The sequence below is a fragment of the Lontra canadensis genome, unplaced genomic scaffold (assembly GCF_010015895.1).
Source record: "Lontra canadensis isolate GAN:19392208 unplaced genomic scaffold, GSC_riverotter_1.0 scaffold34, whole genome shotgun sequence".
Taxonomy (NCBI): Eukaryota; Metazoa; Chordata; class Mammalia; order Carnivora; family Mustelidae; genus Lontra; species Lontra canadensis.
In genome coordinates, this window is record NW_022631028.1 from 1,052,618 (window position 1) to 1,072,258 (window position 19,641).

At 40.3% G+C, this 19,641-nt stretch overlaps 1 protein-coding gene and 1 pseudogene across 2 annotated transcripts in view; one reads left to right on the forward strand and one right to left on the reverse strand.

The window, feature by feature from the left end:
* The window catches only part of SYNPR (synaptoporin), a 306,812-nt gene that overhangs the window by 210,505 nt on the left and 76,666 nt on the right, over positions 1 to 19,641 (forward strand). The window lies entirely within an intron of this gene.
* Positions 13,072 to 13,170, reverse strand: LOC116873624 (annotated as a pseudogene).

The following is a 19,641-nucleotide window of genomic DNA, read 5'->3' on the forward strand; positions in this document are numbered from 1 at the left end:
TCACAAGTAGGCAGAGAGGCAGGTGGAGGCAGGCTCCCTGCAGAGCAGAGAGCCTGATGCGGGGCTCGATCCCAGGACCCTGGGATCGTGACCTGAGCTGAAGGTAGAGGCTTAACCCACTGAGCCACCCAGGCACCCCTAGGATGACATTTTAATGAGTTAATTTAGTTCACTTTTGAAATGAAAATTTTTACAAAATAATGTGCTGGTAACTTTAAAAATCTCCGATGAATGCCCACGTTCAGGCCATGTGCTTTTGAGGAGGTTTTAAAATGAAGAGCCCTTGTCAACTAAGAGTAGAGAGAAACTACAGTTACTTTATAGAGATCTTGCAAACAACATTTTAGAAACTTTCTAATCACCCAAAATAGCTTTTTGTAAAGAGATACTAAGCACCACCTTGCTTTAGTTTAGGATTTGTAATTCACAAAATAAAGCAAATGAGACATCACCTGTACCATCTTTCTTTGTTCTCATAGGATTTTAACAATCTGGTTTACTCCAAATTTACAAATAAATTGCTTTTCCAAAGTTCATTTATAAGTCATCATTTTTCTCTTGCAGTGTAGAGTGTGAGGTTCCAAGACTAGCCTAATAAGCTCCAGTAGTCTAAAATGGCATGCATTTACAGTGAACAACACAGATGCCAGATAATTAATTAAAAGGTTGCTACAAAACTGAATTTAATCTTTAAGATATGTCTGGAAATCCATACTAGAAGAAAAGCCATTTCTAATTAGCAATCGAAGAGATGATAGGAGGGACTTCTATGGACATTGTGAAAGCTGCTTTGGGAACTTTGAAGGGCCTTAGAGGTTAATGGCAAAGGTTCTTTATGGAATCTAATAGTATTTCTAAATGTTTCACTGTCTTATCATTGACAGGGGTATGTCTCCCCCCTCTGCCCATTACTCTTACACTCAGTAGTTGTGATGAGGTTCCTTTGTGGCTCATGTGAACAGAGGGTGTGGGGGAAGGGATGGAAAGAGAGCAGATCAGTGTAGAGAGATTTCTGAGATGGTTAAGAAAGAGGTCAAAGAGAGAAAAAGGAAGTTATTAAAGTGACTGCATTTGAGTAAAGGACAGTAACTGAACTGGGAAGGAAGGAGGAAGAAAGAGTATGTGAGACATTCTCTAAGTGAATCATGATAGCAGTTGCCATTTACTGAGCTCCCACTCTGTCCAAGGACTGTGCCAAGTGCTTTACACACCTGTAATTTTCACAATTAAAGGCAGCATTAGTCCCGCTTTTAAGCAAGAAAACCAAAGCTCAGAAGTTCAGGTATTAGACTGAACCATGTGAAATTGTCGTTTTCACCAATCAAACCCACATGAATGTTGGCAATTCCATGTGGTTCAGGACACAGAACTAGTAAATTTTGAAATGAGGATTCCAATACAACTATACCCAGCTCCAAAACACTAACTCTTTTTCCTACTTTCCACACTTCCACACAACCTGGAGGGAAGAGAAAATGAGTTATGGGAGAATCTTGTATCAGACAGGATCCTATTCTAGCCATGACAGGGCCCCCACTGGGAAAGGAATGACTGATAGCTTCTTAGAGCAAGGTTGAGGGTTGGGTAAAGAGAAGGACCAATCATTTGAATGCAGAAGTTCTTTGAGTGTCTGCTATTTGTATCTGGAAAAATGTCTACATTAAATACTTTCTGTGTATTAAAAGAGTTAATCCATATAGTGAAGGCCATTTCTACAACAGCATGCTTCCATTGTAAAGTAGTTTAGAAACATGATAAACATTTTAATCTCTCCTCACCCTTTGAAAGATTTACCGGTTATCAATAGTTAGTGTCTTTAAGCAAATTACTCAATTCCAACTGGCTCTCATTACCAGCGAACAGCATTCCAACAGCGAGATGAGTTCAATCGAAGACATTAACGTCTCATGAAGGGCCTTCTTTGTAGACCTTTTTATTGATGTTTATATTTACATGTCCCCAAAGATTTTATGCCTGAGCTGAAACCTCTACCCATCAATAAATGTATCTCCATCTGTTGTTCTGGGCTCACTTGTCATTCTTCTGGATATTATCACAGTGCAGAGATCATTCTTGAATGCATTACTGATTCCAAAGTTGGACCCTGCTTTTTTCCTCCCTCCTTTTTCCTTTTCCTGACTTCAGCCTCGTAGAGCAAATCTGTGAGAGGAATTGTCGATTGGACATGAGCCCCAGTATGCTGAGTAGACAGTGGGAAAGACCAGAGGCGGCTGATGGAGGAAATATGCTTCCTCCTAAGTTTGCAATTCCTACATCTCGGCAGCGTGCCACAAAAGGAAACATTTGTCACTTGCATGCAGCATGTCCTGATTGTCCTTCGAGGAACACTGCTTTTTCCCCACTAAATAGATGAGTTTGGCCAGTAATCCCCCAAACAGCTTTTGAGAAAATGTCCTATTAAATGCTTTACAAAGAAAGGATTCACACAATTTCAGAAAGATATCTGCACTTCCGTGCTCACTGCAGCACCATTCATAAGAGGGTAAGACATGGAAATATCAACAGGTAAATGGATAATGAAAATGTAGTGTGTGGGGGTCACACTTATATATGTGTGTGCATGTATACTTATATATTAACATTTATATATTATATGGAAATATATTTATATACAATGGAACATCATTTGCCCATTAAAAAATGAAATCTGTTATTCACAACATCTGGATGGACCTTGAGGACATTCTGCTAAGTGAAATAAGTCAGAGGAAGACAATGTAGGATCTGAAAAAGCCAAATTATAGAAACAGAGTAGAATGGTGGCTGGAAATGGGGTAAGTGGAGAGATATTGGTAAAGGATACAACGTTCCAGTTATAGGATGGATAAATTCTGGGGATCTAATGGACAGCATGGTAACTATAGTCAACTGTACAGTATCACCTACTTCAAAGTTGCTAATATCTTTAATATTCTCACCACACACACACACACACAAAAGGTCGTTAGTGAGGTATTGGAGGTGTTAACTAAACTCACTGTGATAATTATTTTGCAATATATACACAGATCAAGTTGTCATGTTGTGTACCTTAAACTTACACAGGGTTATGTAAATGCAGCGTGGGATCCTGAATCAGATTCCAAAAAAGAAAAAGGACATTAAAAGGAAAATTGTTGAAATTTGAATAAGGTCTGTAGTTTCAGTTAAAAGTATTATGAGATATTAACACTAGGAGTCTGGGGGAAGCTTATACATTAACTGTATAATTTTCTGCTAATTTTCTGTCATTCTGAAATTAGTTCAAAATAGAAAGTTAAAAAATAAAGATAGCAGAAAAAGAAAAAACAAAGAAAAAAATGATGAGACTGAGAAATTCTAGCATGAAACTTTAAAAATACAGTGTGGGTGCCTGGCTGGCTCAGTTTGCAGAGGATATGACTCTTGAACTCAGGGTCATGAGTTCAAGCCCCAAATTGGGCCTGGAACCTACTTTAAAAAAACAAAAAACAAAAAACCAGTGTGAGCCATGAATATGAGTCACAAATGTCATTTTAAAATGGCTAGTAGCCAAATTAAAGGAAGTAAAAAGAAATGGGAGAAATTGATTTTAATAATACCCAAAACATTATCACTTCAACATGCACTCAACGTAGAAAATTGTTAATGAGATCTTTTACATTTTCTTTGGTCCTAAGTCTTCAAAATTCAGTATCAGTTCAGACTAGCCCCTTTGCAAATTCTCAATAGCCACATATAGCTGATGGCTTCCACATTCCCTGTGCATCTTTTATTTCTGCTTCTTTCTATGAGGGTTTTCTTCTTTCCCAGTATAAAGTCCCCCTTCCTCCCTTCCCTCACTTATGAGCATTCATATGTTCCAAGCATTGTTCTATGCACAAAACTGACAAAAACTTTCAGCTTTCTGGAGTTCCCATTCTGAAGAGGAAGTGACTGACATAAACAGTAGCTTTAGTAAATAAGTCAATTATATAGTAATTAGTAGGTAAGTGCTGTGAAGTTGGGAGGACAGAGCTGGGTGTTGGAGGTAGGAAAGTGAACTTAGGCAGGGTCTACATCTGAACCCAGCTCCCCTTTGGTTGCATTCTGATTCTTTCCATTCTTTAGTTTCAGCAGACTCTCCAATAGAGGGAACAATGAGCAAGTAAAAATGATGCCCTGCTTTTACTTGTTTGTTACTTAAAAATGAGTCCAGTCCAACTCAGCCACAGAGGAGACCTTGACTGTTGTTTTTCAACATCTGGTTTAAAGGAGGTGATAGCATTCTGAATGGCCAGCCCTGCAGCCAAAAAAAGCAGAAATATGAGTGAGCTATGTTGTGAGGATAAGGATATTTCAGCAGAAAACAGAGGGTTTTGAAACTATGCCTCCCACTGTAATTTCTTGATGTGCGTCTAGAAAGGTTTGATCAATAAAATTTGATTCTTTCCTTGAAATTTGAATAATTGCCTACAGCCTGGTGAATTTAACATTTTAAAAATTGATTACTTCTCTATAGAAGGTTTGAGTTTTGGTGACCTTCTTTGTTATAGAGTGTGAGGTTCCTTGTTTGTTTTTTAAACCTGTGGGCAATAACGGCTACTCACAGAAATGCCTCCCAGTCTTAGTTTCTTATGACCTGGGATATTAGAATAGAGTGGCAGTCAGAAATATGAAAAACCTGAGAATCTGGGTGGTTACCAAGGTCCCTGAGTGGTTCTTACGTTCTTTGAGAATCATGGACCCATGCACCAGAAAGGCCCACATTTGAATCCTGATGCCTCTGCTCCCTGACTAGGGCACTCAGATGGTCTCTTTTAGGGAAGTGACATGGAAATGCCCCATGCGTGTTGATGGGTTTTCTAGCCATGAGGCCTCATCACAGAGAAAATAAGGGAATTCAGATCCAACATATTGCATCCCACTGTGCCAAGTCCAGTAGGAGAATTCTTCAGAGATCTTAATTGTGACATTTTAACAAACTGTTCTGTTCCCATATTTTAATGCAGTTGGAGTCCAAGCTGCTTTTGTCTCTTTGTTTTGTTAAGGGAAATGCAGGCATTTGTTTCTCCTCCTTTTCTTTTAACTTGGATTCCTATAATGCGCATATTTATAGTCTGAAGACGCAAGAAATGGAACTAGGACAAACTTGTGCTTTCACGGCCTGCCATGCAGACCCAGACAGGGACACGTCAGGTCTGCGGATATGAGCCAGCAAGTTCTTTGTCTCTCTGAGCATAGGCCTTTTATCATCTGCGGTCCCATCTAAATAGCTTTCCTAAAGGATAAAGTATATTATCAGGGCCTAAGAAGCAACTTGTAATTATGGGCTCTTCAATGGACTCATGTACTATTTAAAAGCACCAAACGAAAAAGAAATATGTGAGGTTTCTGCTCCTTAAGCTGGACCTTGAAGCCCTGGATGAACTTACTTTTAAAGTAACAGTCTCTTATTTTTTCTTCACTTTTACAATTACACAGGTAATACATGCCATTGCATAACATACAATATACTTGTTAAAAATGAAAGCTACCTCATATCAGTCACTCCAATTCTATTATCTGCAATTCTGGATTTTTCTAGACATATGTAAATGCATATGAAACACATATACACACAAGTAATTAGGAGTCTTTCAATTATAAATGAGAGAAACGCAATTCAAAAATGTTTTAAACAGATGGGAGGAATCTCTTCACTTACACAATCATACTGAAGTGAGGTGTGTTGGCTTTAGGAATGGCCAGATCAAGGAACTCCCAACAGGGTGGTCTCAACTGCTGTCATTTCTCTATCTCTTGGCAATGCCTCATTTTTCCCTCCTCAGTGGTGTTTCTCCCTGTGTTAGAGAGGATAGCTATTGGCAGGCCTGGATTTACCTCCAGATTTGTGACAGAACAATTCCCACCCCCACCTCCCAATGTCACTGTCATCGCCTGAACCTAAAATATGTTTCCTGACATAGCAAAGGAGAGTTAAGATTGCAGATGGAATTAAAATTGTTAATCAACTGACCTAAAACTATGGATGTTATCTTGGATTTTCTGGGTGGGCCCAAAGGAATTGCAAGGGTTCTTAAAGGTAAAAGATGTAGGTAGAAGAATTAGAGTCAGAGAAGGAGATGTGACAGTGGTAGCAAGGTTGGAAAGATGTAATATGAGAAAGATTTGAAGTTCTGTTGCTGGTTTTGAAGATGGAGGAATGGGACCAGGAACCAAGGAAGGGAGGGCCTGTAGATCAAGCTAGCTGGACAAGGGAAAGGATATGGATTCTCCTGTAGAGGCTCCAGAAGGGAACACAACCTCACTGCTATCTTGAGACGTGAATCATATTTCCCACCTACAGAATGATGAGATAATAACTTTGTGTTCTATTAGGCCTCAAAGCTTGTAGTAGTTAGTTGCTCCAGAAGCCATAGAAAACTAATCAGAGCCAAACAGGCAAGAGACTTTTTCCTCCTCAAAATTCGAATTTTTAAAAATCTTTGGAGGACTTCTGACTAGACAGCTTGGTTTTCACCCCAATCTCCATCCCATCACTGTGGTTAGCAGAATAGGATGCTATGATTGTCCAGATCAGGATACTCTTTATGGCACAGAAAGGGGATTAAGAGACTGATTGGCAGTTCTCCTTCTCAGAATCACATAACTGACATCGGAACAGAGAAATTCCCCAAAAGGAGAATTGTATGGGTTTGTTGTTTATAATTTGTTTTTTTTTTAAATGGATGAATGACATGTATTTTGTTCTATAATCTGCTTAATTATCTTTGCAACATATTTAGGAGATATTTCCATCTCAATTCATGTAGGCCCTACTTTGTTCTTTTTAGTAACTGCATGTTATTCCATTGGGGAGATGAACCAAATTTATTTAACCAAGTCTCCTATTGATGGACACTTAGATGTTTCCAATCTTTGCTTACAAAGAAGACTTTGTAAGGACACTCTGTGAGGACACTGCATCCTTCCATATTCTCTATGCATGTTATAGGACCTTTGTGGGTTTTTTTGCTTTTGCTCGACTTTGGTAATATGATGGAGAAAAGAACAAGGACAAATACAGGTCAAATAGTGCCCACCACAAATATGTCTAAGTCCTAACCCCCAATACTTGTGAATATGCCCTTATTTGGAAATATGATCTTTGCCGATGTGATTAAATGCCTTGAGATGAGATCATTCTGGATTTAGGGAGGGCCCTCAATCCAATGACGAGTACCCTTATAAAATACAGGAAAGAACACACAGAGACACAGAGAAAGACCATGTGAAGATACAGGCAGAGATTCGAATGATGCCTCTATAAGTCAAGGAATGCTAAGACTTTCTGGCAGCCACCAGAAGCTAGGGGAGGGAGATGGATGAGATTCTCCCTCAGAACCTCTAGAAGGAACCAATCCTGCTAATACGTTAGATATGCTGAAAACTGCTGATTTCTGACTTTTGGCCTCCAGAATTGTGACAGAGTAAATTTCAGTTGCTCTAAACCACCCAGTTTATGGCAAATTGTTGTGGCAGCCCTAGGAAACTAATGCATAGGTGTTGAAGGCAACTGATTCTCCTGTACACCTTCGTTTGGCCTGTGACCAACTCCCAGTCACCTGGGAAGACAGAGACATGGCAAGTCTGATCATATGGAGCTGTAGAGCATACAGGAGTCGTCTTAATTTCTATTTCTTGGGAATGTGCTTTGTGATTTTCATTTTCTAGTGCCATTTTGTCTAAACAAATGAACAAATTCGTTTATACTTGAGTCTGCTCCCAATGGATGTATGGAAGGGAGGCAGATCCAGTGTAATACAAGAGGCAAAGCAAAGTGAAGGCTAAGGCAGAATATTTCTTCCCAGTGATCCACAACATCAAAGACCTTTAGTGGTTGTGCATAAGAGGAATGAGTAAATAAAGCAAGAAGAGGAGGAGGGGAGGAAGGAAAGAAGGGGGGCAGGGGGAGAGCTAGAAAAGAAGGACAGATCAAATAGACCATGATTATGATGAGCGAGGAATGTTTGAATGCCCCATAGGGCATCTTGCAAAAATGAATCCCTTTATATTTAATTCATAAACATGACTGAAAATGCTCCTAATGTGCTTGGTATCCACTACAGTGATGCAAGCTGGCCAGCCCACCTCTACTGCTCCAGGTCAGATATCAGCAATGCGGTGAGCAATATTCCAAGCAGAGAACTAGGAATCTGATGCTTTTTGATCCGTAAAGCACCCCCCCGCCCCCCCCCCCAAAAAAGACAATGAGGCTTTGTGCCTGCAGATATGATCAAAGCACATAGGTATGTTTACTGCCTTGTACTTTTCTCATCTGCCTTCTGACCTATGTGAACTCAGGGCCAGGAAGCTTACACTTGGTAATTGGCAGCTGTATTTTAACTGCAGGTCTGTATGTTTTGATGAGGGAAAAAAAAAAAAAAAAAGAAAGAAAGAGATATTGAGACGCCTGTCTACAGGATGGGCAGGGTATCACTGCACACTTTTAAACCTACTGAAAAGGACAAAGTAAGTCAGAGGAAAGTCATGGAAAATGGAGCAACTCTAAAAAAATTCTACATTTTACACCTACTGAAGTGTACCTACTTTGGCTTTCAATTCCCAGCGTATAAATGGCCTTGGCCTCGCCACTCCCACTTCTGGATTTCCCTCCACTAATCAAGGCTTATTGCGAATACCACCCCCTCCCTTTCTAACCTGGAAAGAACTTCAAGGGAACAGCTCATACATCTTCCTAGGTTGGAATAATTAATATATATTGTAGTAGCAGGCCATTTGGAACCAGTAATTAAGTGAAGAAGTAAACCAGTGTGTTCACAAGAACTGGGTCAACCAGGTTCCAGATAAGCTTTTTTATTTTTCTTTCTTTTTTTTTCCCCCCTAAGCATTTTCCCTGAGTTCCTGATGAATAACCTGCTCTTAGGATGCCTGAGACTTGCTCTTTTGATAGCCTCTGATGTGCTTGTTTTCTCAGTGCATTTAAATTTGATAACAGGGCAAGGGCTGGCTGTCCTCTATGGCTTCCCCCAAGAATGTGAGTCTGTGATGTATGTTTAATGTTCTCCCTCTGTTACAGAGATAAATGTCATCGGTAATTCTGATTGGCAGGCCTGATGTTTAAGGCTTGCGAAATTATGTGAGTCCCAGGGTCACAGGAATTGTTCTTCATTCAAATATTTACAAAGCATCATTAGGTGGATTAATGATGTTGGGTTCTAGAAGCAATATGGTTATGTAAAAACTTTGAGCAGCTTTCCCTTCCTCCATTTCTACTAATTTTGTCATTCTCCGTTTTCCCCTTCTCTTCTTAATTTGTGATTTTTGCTTTTAGCCCTCAAAACCTTTACGAGCTTATTATGATATTTGCTTGCAACTGAATGTCTCATTTGGCCCCTCTCGTTACTACCCCTCTGTTGATTTCCTCTCCTCAGTATCCAGAGGCCCCCTCATGCTTCTCAGATTAAATCTTCCACTCTTGTCATTGTCCTCCTTACTTTGTTTAATTAGATAATTTCAGAGACAGCTTTGAAGACCCTAGGTATTGCCCCAGTGCTAAATGGGACAGTTATAGTTATTACCTGGAAGACTGGTATCAGTATGGTCAGCTTCTCTCTTCTTTTCCCTGTCCTAGTCATCTGGGTATGAATAATGAAAACAGTCTTTTCTTAAATGGAAAAATTATAAGATAGTGGAATTATTTTCCCTAAGTTGCCCGTTAGTGGAAATTGGAGGCATATCTGTGTGCTTTGGGCCTGGGTAAAGGAATAGGGAAGGTTAAGACATGGTAGTATGTATTGTGAACGATCAACATCTTTGATATTTTTAAAATGAATTCTGTTTTTATTAATAGCCAACAGAAACTTGTTGCAGAGAATTTGGATAATTCAGAAAAGCACAAAGATGAAAAGACATATCATATTTGTTTTCACCTTACATATTTTGTATATACATGTGTGTGTATGTGTACATTATATTGATATTAATTTATTTTTATCAACCTGAGTGTGTTTTCTAACTTACATCTTGAGCTAAATGCATTGTGGATATTTGAAATAATTTTTTTACACCAACATGACCATAGAGTCCCCCCCCTTTTTTTTTTAAGATTTTATTTATTTATTCAACAGAGAGTGATCACAAGTAGGCAGAGAGGCAGGTGGAGATAGAGAGGAGGAAGCAGGCTCCCCACCAAGGAGAGAGCCCAATGCGGGGCTCGATCCCAGGACCTTGGGATCATGACCTGAGCCAAAGGCAGAGGCTTTAACCCTCTGAGCCACCCAGGTGCCCCTAGAGTCCCCCTTTATACAAATTTAATCCCCTATGAACAAGTATTTGGGTTTCAATCAACAATTAATCCAACAATTAATTGTACTAGGATAAACAATGCTGCAAACATCCTTTATGCATAGCTATGATAGGTCTTTTTTTTTTTTTTAAGAATTTATGTATTTAGGGGCACCTGGGTGACTCAGTGGGTTAAGCCTCTGCCTTTGGCTCAGGACATGGTTTCATGGTCTCAGGGTCCTGGGATCGAGCCCCCGCATCAGGCTCTCTGCTCAGCGGGGAGCCTGCTTCTCCTTCTCTCTCTGCCTGCCTCTCTCCCTACTTGTGATCTCTGTCTGTCAAATAAATAAATAAAATTTGAAAAAAAAGAATTTATGTATTTATTTGAGAGAGAGAGAGAGAGAGCACAGGAGAGGGGAGGGTCAAAGAGAGAAGCAGACTCCCCACTGAGCAGGGAGCCCAACGCAGGACTAGATCCTGGGACTCCAAGATCATGACCTGAGCCAAAGGCAGTTGCTCCCACCAACTGAGCCACCGAGGATCCCAGTTCTTTTTTAAATAATTATTTTTTTCAACAAAAATTTCTGAAGTTAGATTTGCTGTTTAAAAACATGAAATTTTTGTGAGCATTAAAAACATGAAATTTTTGTGGGCAGAAAAGCACCTGCCCAAAATTCAACTAACTCATGCCGTTGTCTTGGTTTAGGTTAGAACACTCCCAAGTTGAAGCATCTCTTTCCCGGTCTTTGCTCAGCTTGGACAGCAAACACTGGATTAGTCTTTTTTTCTGGCTCCATATATTTGGGAAATGTCAAAGACCATGACCTTTCCTCCCTTCTTAAACTCCCTTCTAGCACTCAGTTTTGCAGTTTAATATGTCAGAGCAGAGTTCCAATAACTATGATTAGTCTGCATCTAGCTTAGTTCTATTTATCTTCCCTCAATTTTTTCTTTCTTTTTTTTTAAATATCAGTTTTGTATACATTTACCTTTCCAAGTGTTGTTAGAAAACAACTTTTTTCTTATTTTACATGTGGTTCATGTTTTCATTAAAATCCTTAATGTATTCAAATATCCCTCTCTTTTTACCTAACAATATAATATATATTCATGAAACCTTTGAATAGAATTGTCTGTGGGATGTCATTTAGCCTTCCTTGCAAAATCTGTTTATAAGAGCAAGACCTATTTGTCCAGGGAAGTTAACATTCTGACTCAAAGGGAAAATTGTCTCAGAATGATCTACCTACATGTATCTAGACAGATTTCTAAAGTAGAATTCTGACATCTCCAGACCCAGATGTTTTATAGACCAAACAATGGACTGGGTGAGCTCATCTCCATAAACAAAGAACTCTAACAGACATGAGAACAGTATGGCATAAGGTGTAGAAGCACAAAAAGACAGTTTTAGAACCAGTCTTACCTCAAAGTCCCAGTTTCCTTTTCTTTGTAATGAAGAGACACTAATATTTATTTGGAGAATCACTATGATGGTTAAATGAGCTAGTATACTTTCCAAGTATATTATATCCACCTTTATACGGTGCTTGGCACATAAAATTACATCTCAATGTATGATCATGGAGGAAAAGATATTTTAAGAAACAGAGAAAATCCTACATTAAGTGAATTTGTACTAGAAATGCATAAAAGGGATAAAAGAACTGATTCTCCTAATATAGAAATTGAGGATATAATAATCCCCTTTTTTACTATAAAGAGTGCTATAAAGAATCTAGAAGCTTCCCAAACTTAATTTTAACTGATTAACAGCAGAACTTCTTTACTTCTTATAGAACCATGTCTCCCTCAATATGAGAATCTGATAGAGCTTTGAATTCTCAATAGAAATATGCACTTTGAGGTGCCTGGGTGGTTCAGTTGGTTAAGTGACTACCTTCGGCTCAGGTCATGATCCCAGAGTCCCAGGATTGAGTCCCACAAAGGGCTCCCAGCTCCATGGGGAGTCTGCTTCTCCCTCTGACCCTCGCCCCTCTCATGCTCTCTCTCACTCTCTCTCTCAAATAAATAAATAAAATCTTAAAAAAAAAAAAAAGGAAAAGAAATACTCACATTCATGTCACATTTTGTAATCTAGGACACCAACCTGAACCAGGGGAATGCTGCCCCCAAACATAGAGGTTGTAGGCCGTACTTTGATTTATCTGAACAAAGTCAGAAAGGAGAGGTTATCAGAGCTACAGATGGGTATACCTGACTTCTGAGCTGGAGATTCTAATCACTCCCATATGCTGGATACATTTTATGCCCTTGAGCACTCATAACACAGAAAGGAAGACAAATAAGGAAATAAATAAGTACTGCCTGGTGTGGCAAATAGGACAATAAATGCATGTACTGAACGGAGTGTTTTCGTGGGAGTGGGGTACAAACATCACAAAAACAACTCCTACTTCCTCTGACTTCACAAGTACAGCAGTGGTCTCAGGGTCTTTCAGAATCTTGGGAGAGTCAACTGACCACGTAGCATATACATTGTTTCAAAATCGAAGTCCCGAATTAGAGGAAACTCACAGAATCATGTTCTGTCTCTCTAAGTCCATCCCCCTTCTTACAGGAGATACATGGAGCAGGGGAGCATGGGTGAATGGAAGCTTAGCAGAAGGCATGCCTTCACCCTTTGCTTGGCAAGTGTGAGCTCATCAGTAATATACTAAAAATTCTATGATTCCCCCACCAAACCTGGAAATCTCTGAATTCTTGATTCCAAATATCCAGAGGAGGGAATGAACACACTTCACCTTGCACACACAGCCTTGTTTATGGAGGGCTCTAATAGTGTTCCAGCCCTGCTTATCCACCAAAGGGTTCTAACTTGTATGTCATCCTCGTACAGGGGCCATGCTAATCTTCTCTGTATGCTTCTTCTTTTAGTATATGTGCTGCTGAAGCAAGCACAAAGGGTTCTAACTTGGACAAGCAAGAAAGAAAGGGTGCTAAGGAAATGATCTGACCGTTCAGTTACACTCAAGTTATACTGGAGCAAAATTAGGGTGATTTCTCCTGCTTCCAAGGGCATTGCTAACTCCATTAACATAAGACCATTGCTGCTTAGTATTTCCCCTTACACACACCTAAATTCCAGTCATTGCCTTAGCACCCGTCAGCCTTGGGCAAATTACAGAATAAGCTAACTTGTACTGAATGCCACTGTGTATGTGGTAGTGTCCTTAGTGTTTTACATCTGTGGTCTTGGCCTACTCTCTCAACGTTGTAAAGAAGAAACAATAATAACATCATTAGATGTTACTCAGGACCACACAGCAAGTGTGTGGAGCTGGAAGCAGAGTCCAGGCTATTAGTCCCAAAGCTCATTGCCACATGCACAAGCCATGGTGTCTCAGAACAGCAGGTCAGTTTCAACGTTTGTAAAAATGGAATGGTGCTGACCATTCTTCAGGGCAGTAGTAGGATTAAATAAGATTGACTTTGGCAATCAAATAGTATCCCATAATAAGGTCCCTGCCCATGAAGGGCATCTTTTTGGAAGAATCCACAGGTGTAGAAGTCAGGCTAGCTACAGAGTGCATTGTCACACACCACTGACCATGGCAATTGAATCCACAATATTTTTATTTATTCTCTTGTTCTTTTCCTTCTGCCTTCTGTTCTCTTCTACACTACTTGCAAGTGTCTGTTGAAGTAGGTTAAAATGATGGCATTTCATTTTCTGGCAGTCTTCATTTCTGATTATTTGGATCATTTTTAGTCAACAAATGAGTTGGCTTTCCTAAAACTGCCTGGGTTGACGTTTTTCATTTGAATTGTAATATGTTCTTCCAAAGGTGAGTGAACAGAAGCTATTGTCTGCAAGTCAACAACACACTCAGAGGCAGAGAGCCAATACAGTTTTGTTTGTTGCTTTAATTACTGTGTGTGCACTTAGGTTTTTTTGGATTGCTCTTATTCTTGTTGAAAGGAATTGAGTGCAGATAAATAACTCTTCCATAAACATTGTTTGAGCCCTGCACAATGCAAGGCTATCCCAGAGCAACGAGCAAGGGACTACCAGATAAATCAAAACTGAGGTTAGATCCTAGCAAGGGGCAGGTAGTAGCAGAAAGATAGCAGGCTGAGAAAGATACATAAGACAAAGAGCTACAACCCATTAGAAAGGTGAAGGTAATGGGCTGTGGTGGCTTAGAGAGGAGAGAGATTGCTTCCATCATGAATGATCATGGAGGGCTTTCTAAAGGTGGTGGCAATTGAACAGGACATAGAGAATGTGGACTATGATATGGCAAACCATAAAGGTTGAAGGACATCCCAGCTCTGCAGAATCCATCTGGAGAGTAGCATATGATTATAGAGATTTTAAGAAGAAGGTTAATTTTTATAAAGAAAAAGTGATCTCAGTTGCTGAGGAAATAAATAGGGAATTAAGGAAATTAACAGCTCTGAATTCATTTCTTACCATTCTTCTCTGGCTCACAATTCCTCCAATATACTACTGCCTCAGGGCCTTTGTACTTGCCATTCCCTCTGATCTGAACACTTTTCCTAGATTTTTGCTTGGCTAGTTCTGTTTTGTCTTTCACATTTCAATTAAAATAACCCCTCTTAGAGAAAGCCTGACCTCTGTGATGAGGTTGCCCTCCCTCACCACCTCATTCATGCAACCCCCCATTTACCCACACACATACACCTCCTCAGCAGTCACTTATTATGCCACCATCCTCGTCTGTTTCATAGCACTTTCCATACTGTCTTGTTTAATACACTATGCCTCGCACAGAGAATCTCAACTCCACTATATTCCTATATATTCCTAAACCATGTATCTACATCACCTCTAAATACTAGTTGTCATGCAATCCCAGACAGCTGAAACTCTTGATTTTTCTTTCTAAAAAAATGGATGTGAAAATGCTTACTTTCCTAGAAAGCAGTTCTCTGGTTCTCAGCCTGGCAACATTAGAATCACTTTGGAGCTTTTGAAACCCCAGATAATTGAGCCTTAACTGAGAATAATTAAGCCAGAATCTCTGCAGGAGTGACCAAGTCAATATATTGCCATGTCAATATGTTGCTCCCTAACTGGTTCTTGTGGACAGTCCCAGTTGAGAACCAATGCTTTGGAAAGAGAATGCAAGAGCAGGCACCTTCACTGCTGATAGTTCCCTTCCCTGCCTGCTCTGGCTGGAGGTGGGTAGCAGGATCAGGTGCACCAGATCAGCGAGGTCCCACACAAAGCTATACAGTCTGGACAGCAGAAGCATGATACACTTTCTTCATTCCACAAAGGGTTAAGGCATGTCTGCCATGCGCCAGGCACCGTCCCAAAAGTGTTCAGAGTTGAGCAAACCAGAGTGGTTGGCATTCTACCCTTTAGGTCCCATGAGATGCTAACCTTCTCTTCGAGACAACACGGCTTGACTGCAGGTAGGAGGTTCTAACTAGAAGTCCTAAGGAGTCTTTCCTCAGATCTTCACTTAACCAATAATGTTTCTTCCTAGAGTTCAATAGCATGTTCCAGAAGTGCCATTCCTTTCAGAATTTGATTCAGACTCATTGCCAGCATTTGTTTCTCCAGAGGCAATCAGGAAATCCTTCTCAAAGAAGGACAAGTTTGACAGGACCTTGGAAAAAAATGGGTGATTTCAGCCAGCAGAAATGGGGGCCAGGTATTCCAGAGAGAGGGGACAACTGGAGTAAATCCAGGCAGAATAGTAGCAGCAAATAATTCGGGGAAATGAGATCCCAGAGCATTATGAAAAAAAAAAAAAATCTATGGTCTTTACTGGAAAATTCATGTAGCCCTTCCTATTTGCCTGCTTTCATTTATTGTGTCCATGCCCTCCAGAGAAGAGCTTCAGGACGGTATTTCTGCTTTCAAACAGCCAATCTCAAATCCTTTTTCTTTCGATAACAAAAATACCTGGAAAACCCCACCCTGTCATTTCCCCTGTACGCAGGCAGACGGCAACCGACTGCTGCCCTAGATTTGCGTGAAAAGGGTGAGTGACCTTGATTAAAAACTCCAGAGGGACGGCTGGGTGGCTCATCAGTTGAGCAACTGCCTTCAGCTCAGGTCATGATCCTAGAGTCCCGAGATCAAGCCCCCAGATCAGGCTCTCTGCTCAGTGGGGAGTCTGCTTCTCCCTCTGCCCCTCACCCTGTTCGTGTTCTCTCTCTCTCTCTCTCAAATAAATAAATTAATTAATTAAAAAAAAACACCAAAAAAACAAAACAAAACTCCAGAGAATGGTGGCATTGCTTGCCAGAGTCCTGAGCTGAGCAGCACTGTGGATAGACACCTGCTCTCCATCAGCACCAAAAATCCAAATAAATCTACCCTCACAGCTATCAAGAGCCCAGCAAAAGCAAAAAGGCTCTTGATGCAGCCCTTCACCTCAAGAGCAAAAGTATCCTTGAAAAGAGATTTCCCCTGATGGCCAAGTGCACGAGCCTTCCTGCTGCTGCTTCCCAGCAACCTCCTGATGGGTAATTAATGTTCTTTGCATGGTGGTATCCTGTTACTTTGTAGTATTGTGCCCCCCATGTGTGAAGCTCATGACCTCAGTGTCCATTTTTAAAAGTTAATATGATTTAATGTGGCACTCTATCCTCCCAATATGCTTCCGAGTTAACATCCTACTTAATTTTATCGAGGGTCTTTGTCTTGAGTTACAGCCTGGAAGAGAAGATTCTAGGGAGGACTTTATGATATTAAATAATGCATAGACAAATGAACCATCCTTCCCAGTGGTTCAGAAGCTCTTGCTGGTCCCTAGTTCCCTTCCCACATGCTAATATCTGATTTTGATTTTGAGAAAACATCCACTTGGAAGCTAACAGCAGGAGAGAAATATCCTCTCTCCCTAACCTCCTTCCTCTCTCTCTCATGGAGTCTCCCTCTTGATCTCCCTTTGTCATTAACATCTCATTTTAAACCAAAGTGTGTTTCACAGAATGTTAATGGCTATTACACAACCACAATATGGAGCCAAATAAACTTTTGGGAAAACTGAGTAAAATAGTTAAGTAGGTATATTTACTGAGGTCAAGTAATAAAGTCTTTAATGGTGACTCTGCACAGTTAATATTCAAGAAGGCTGTGTAATTTGTAGCATTTCCCAAATTTAGTGTTTCCATGGAACCCTATTTGATATAGTGTCTGGAGAGACATGAGTTCATCAACTAGTGTTGAAATAGCAAAAAGAGGCCTGTCTCGGTGACAGATGCTCAGATGTTCCCCAGAAATTGCAACTCTCAGGGCAGTTATGATTGTTGACTGAAAAACCAATATGTAGGTCAAGTCACAGGAGTTGTGTTCCAGTGGAGGAGAGGTAGGAGGTCTCCCCACAATTTCCAGTCCACCTTCTAATTTTTTCATTTATATAATGGAAAGTAATAATACCTACCTCTCAGAATTATTAATAGAATTGTTCAGATGAATAATTTGGAATAATGTAAGTAAAAATGCTCAGTAACACCGCAAAAGGGAAGCATGCATTCAATTAAGATAGCTGGTATCCCCAGGTCCTCTAGGGGAGTCCTTCTCAAATTTTGCTATGCAAATAATCTCACTGGAATTTGTTACAATGAAGATTCTGATTCAGACGTCTGGGATGGCGACAGAGTTCCTGTGATCTGATGCTCCTAGTTTGAGTACCATAATTTGAGAAGCAAGGCTTTCAGAGGTATAAAAGGAGCCAAACAGAGTCTCCACTTTTAAAGTTATAATATGGAGAGAAATTAGACATTCAGTGACCTCGTTCAGCAGCAAACAGAGGCTGGTACAAAGAAACCAATTGGGAGGACAAGGTTATTCTCACACACTAATTCACACTTGCTTTAGAGGAGAGTCAAAGCTGACTTTGGATGATGAGCAGGCCAGGAACCCTGGGTCCTGGCTGTGTCAGAAAGGAAACACATTCATGGAGGTAGGAAAGCATATGGTTAACTTAGGACATGTGCATAGTTCTAGGGAACCTTACACCTAATGGTGAAGAGGAGGAGACAGGTATATAGGGTCCAGGAAACTGCGCATCTGTGTCACAGGGGTCAACAAAGCATAGGATATGAGAGTTAGAAGCAAATGTATTAGTTTCCCAGAGCTGCTCTAACAAAATCCCACAAACTGAGTGGATTCAAACAACAGACGTTTATCTTACAGTACTAGAGTCTTAGACGTCTGAAATCCAAGTGTCAGCAGGAAATGCTCCCTCTGAAAACTGCAGGGTAATCATTCCGTGCCTCTTCCTAGTTTCTGGTGGTTGCTGGAAGTCTTTAGCATTCCTTGGCTTGCAGCTGCTCCTCTCCAGCCTCTGCTGCCCTCATCCTGCAGTGTTCTCTCTGTGTCTCTGTTTTCATGTGGCCGTCTTCTCACATGGACAACACCCATGTTAGATTAGGGACCCATCCTATTCCAGGATGACCTCATCTTAACTAGTTTCCAAATAAGGTCACGTTCTGAAGTACTGGTGTTTAGGACTTCAACATATATATTTTTGGAAGACACAATTCAACCCATAATAGCAATCCGTATGCACTCATTGGGCCCAAGTCTCCTCTGCCCTATCAGACAAACTTCAAAGATCTCCTTTGCCCCAGTCAGCACTGGGAACAAATGAAAGGTCAGAGGTCTGAAGACCCTCTGCCTTTTCCATGTTCACCCTTTTCCCATGTAACAAGCATCTTGAGGACGTTCTGAGGTATCACTGAACTAAGCAGAAAATTCAGGACCCTGATGTTGGGAAAATAGGGCAGCATTAGAATTCCTAATGAAGCCTTCTTTCATTTTTCTGCCTATATCTATGGGAATGTTATGTCATTCCCAAGAAGTTTCTGGGAATATGAATTCCACTAGGTTCCTCGCTAGTGTGTGCACACACAACAGGGTTCAATAAAACAAGGTTTTCCAATGTCTTTCTCCCCAGGTTGATAAGAAGCAGTGACCTCCTATTCTTTCTCTTTCCTTTTGCCCAATGAAAGACTAATGTAAACACTGTCCAGAATGTGAATTTTGTAGGTGGGCGGAGGGGTCATTGGGCTACTTATTTGATCAAATTAAACCACTCTTTTGAAAAAACAGAACTTTAAAAAAAGTAAGTGGCTTTTCCTCTTTCAATTATATTCTCTCTAGCTGGATAGATGAATTCATTGTCACCTAGGTATACAACATTTTGTGCTCCAAATAACACTGCTCCCTCACATCTTAGAGGTTACCAGCATGAAAGGAACATTTCACGCAAAACCTCTACAAGTATGGCCACAAGCAGTAATAAGTTTTTCAAGCCTGTTCTGTCAGACTGATTGTCCATCCTAGATTAATTCAGAGCACCCTTTCTCTGGCAAAATGAAGAAGAAATTTGGCTTCACTGTGTGGGCAGAAAAAAAGAAGAAGATGTGGACATAAAAGAATAT